The sequence below is a fragment of the Vespula pensylvanica genome, chromosome 10, assembly GCF_014466175.1.
Source record: "Vespula pensylvanica isolate Volc-1 chromosome 10, ASM1446617v1, whole genome shotgun sequence".
In the NCBI taxonomy this organism is placed as follows: Eukaryota; Metazoa; Arthropoda; class Insecta; order Hymenoptera; family Vespidae; genus Vespula; species Vespula pensylvanica.
Genome location: NC_057694.1, coordinates 1,440,356 through 1,443,505, shown reverse-complemented (window position 1 = coordinate 1,443,505; position 3,150 = coordinate 1,440,356). Strand labels below are relative to the sequence as shown.

Genomic DNA, 3,150 nt, shown 5'->3' with positions numbered 1-3,150 from the left:
GTAGACAGCTGCTGTACGGTTGGCACCCCGGGGGATTCCCTCTGTTGCCTGACGAAAACGAGCCGCGACAACCGCCCTTATACCCATCATCGTCGACTTCTCTTTCCCTTTATCTTTCTCTCTCTCTCTCTCTCTCTCTCTCTCTCTCTCTCTCTCTCTCTTTCTCTATCTCTATCTATCTATCTATCTATCTCTCTATCTCTCTATCTCTGTTTCTCTCGATCTTCCTTCCTCTAACTTTGTCCTTATCCGCTTCTCAATCTACTTCCTTCTTGATATTTTTCTTTCCTACGTTCTTTCTCTTCCCCGTTCTCCTTTCATCATTTCTCTTACTCCATAAAAATCCTCTCGTCATTATGTGACCATAAAAAAAAAGACAAAGAATAGAAGATACTTAATATGTTTCTTTCCCTATTCGCAACGACGATGCCTATCGTATCGCGTTTGTCTCGATATCTATTCGTTTATCCTTGATTTTTTATCTTTTCTTTATTACCCTCTCTTCCTCTTCTCACTCGGTTCTAATCAATTTTTACGAGCTACTTACTTACTATTTATTTTACTTTCTTCTCGTTACTTTTTGATTTCTTTTCTTTTCCTTTTTTTTTTCTTTTTTCTTTTTTGCTTTTTCTTTCTCCCTTACATCCTCTTTGCTTTCAAGTTTTTTCTTCGAATTTGTTCGCTCAGTAGAAATAAAAAATACAAGAAGAAGAGAAGAAAGAACAAATTATCTCGTCGATCACGCGACTGTGAAACAAAAGGACGAATAATGATTTTTCCTAATCCAATGATGATAATACCGATGTAAGTAAGATCGATATCGTATTGCGTTCGTCCCAATCGACAATCCATCGATACAATTCGTGTTTTCAACCTCGAACGAATGAATTCTCATGACGAACGATATTGAATCTAATCTCGAACTGGAATAAAATCTTATCGTGTTTCGCGCAGTCCCTTGAATAAAATCAACGATTTCAACGACGCGTTACGATTACACGTGAATACAGACACTATATTTAGGACTGAAAACAGCCGTCTCTTCCGGGCCATTATCCAATCTCTTTGGTAATGAACGCGCGACGAAAAACGTTTCATGGAAACGTAAAATCCTATGAATTTTCTGACGTTCTTTAGACCGACGGATTGGCCGTCGTTTTTTTCTTTTTTCTTCATCTTCCTCTTCTTCTTTTCTTTTTTTCTTTCCGCTTAACACTTTACCAAAAAAAATCCGGACGAACGATAGATAAACATTGAATCTCACGTTGAGTCCAAAAACGTGATCGCGCCGAGAGTAAAGGAATTTTTATCCTTTTTATGAATATCTATGTAGTGTCGATCGTAGAGAAACAAACCTAACGACAACAACATCAATAACAACAAGAAAAAAAAAAAAAAGAAAGAGAAAATTCGTGCGAAGGAAAAAATTTGAAAGAGTATGATTTACCTTGACCAAGGGTGGACTGTGCGTTTGTTGACGATAGTGTCCCGAAGAAGGGCTCGCGGGTGGCCCCGCGCCCCCGGGCGAGATGGTGCCGCCTCCGGGGGTGAGAATCCTGGACTCGTGGCTGAACAACACTTTCCCGATCTCCTCCGCAACTTTGCGGAACTTGAAAAGATTTTCGCGCCCTTTGCGCGAATCCAATGGCGCGAACGAAAGCGCGCGAATTTAATACCGTGTTCGATCGATCACGAACTTCTTCACGGATTTCACGTTGTTATATATGTGCGTATATTTTTCTTTTTGCTTTCTTTCTCAAATCGTCACTCACCGAATTCGAATCTTTTTATTGTTCCTGTCGATCTTCTTCTGATCGTTGAAATCTGTCCTCCGTAAGATATTCGAGAAATGATCTTGCCTTATACACAACAACGGCGTTATCGAAAATGTTAACGATTAACATTTCTCTCTCTTTCTCTTTCTCTCTTTCTCTCTCTCTCTCTCTCTCTCTTTCTCTTTTTCTCTCTTTTTTTTTCTTTCTTTCTCTTTGTCTTTCTCTTTTAGCTAGAAAATTCGATCTTTCGATTATCACGGACCGATAGATCGTCCTTTACTCTTTCGACGAAGTCACGCAGGCCGTCCACCGAATCGAATAATGATCTTCAGTTATCGCGACGAGGTCGCCTCACGTGTTAAGTAAGTAACTAAGTAAGTAAGTAAGTAAGCAAGTAAGTAAGTACTTACTCACGCACGCATCTTCTCTTGGACGATAACCAAATTGTCAAGTGTCACCATGGACTAGAACTCAACAAACAGCGAACAATTAAACGAGACGATATAATCTCGGATTCTGACGGTACGTAGAATTTCTCGTAGAATTAGATTATTATTATTACTCTTCACACACATATATATATATATATATATATATCTGTTAAACGTTCAAAGATTATTCGCGATCGGAGTTTAAGAAATAATTAGATTTACTCTCTATCTATCGTAATCTAAAACGCGAACAAATTAGAAAGATTTCATCGTCGTATCGACGCGAACGAATACATATATATATATATATATATATATATATATATATATATATACATATAATATATATTACGAGCTCGGAGAAACGAGAAAAGAAAACGATTTTAGACGAGTAGAAATAAAGATCGAAATGCGATTTAAAAAACAACGACGAAAGGAATAACAACAATGAACTTCTCGATAAGACCGTATGTATATATATATATATATTATATATATAAATATATATGTATGTATATATATATGCGTGATCGACGAATCCGTACGAATGGGATCCAGCTCGGTAGTGCGTCGCGTACGGTGTCACGGACGATATCATCGTCCCTGCGGACGATAGCTGACGGAGGAAAGCGTGCTCGATAGGCGGAACCACGCAGGCGCCGACCGGCTCGTAAGGCGTGGTCTCTGATTTCTCTTGGTCTCCTTCTCTTTCTCACTAACTCCCCTACTCTCGAGTCTTTATCATCGTCCCTTCTCTCTCTCTCTCTCTCTCTCTCTCTCTCTCTGTCTCTCTCTGTCTCTCTCTTTGTCTTTCTCTATCTCTCCCTATCTCTCTCTATCTCTTTCGTCCACCCCCATTCTTATATCTCTTTCTTTCTCTATCTCTTTCTCTATCTCTTTCTCCCTCTCTCGTTCCATCTCTTTCTCTCTCTCTCTTTCTTCCC

General features: G+C 39.1%; 1 protein-coding gene across 2 annotated transcripts in view; it reads right to left on the bottom strand.

The window, feature by feature from the left end:
- Positions 1-2,358, bottom strand: part of LOC122632583 (cone-rod homeobox protein) — a 35,086-nt gene extending 32,728 nt beyond the window's left edge. The window contains exon 1 of one of the 2 annotated variants that reach the window (XM_043819557.1): positions 1,448-2,358. The gene's annotated coding sequence lies outside the window, so the exon portion shown is untranslated. The remainder of the gene's footprint in view (positions 1-1,447) is intronic. The other variant, XM_043819559.1, reaches the window with a different exon arrangement.
- Between the last annotated feature and the right edge of the window lie 792 nt (positions 2,359-3,150).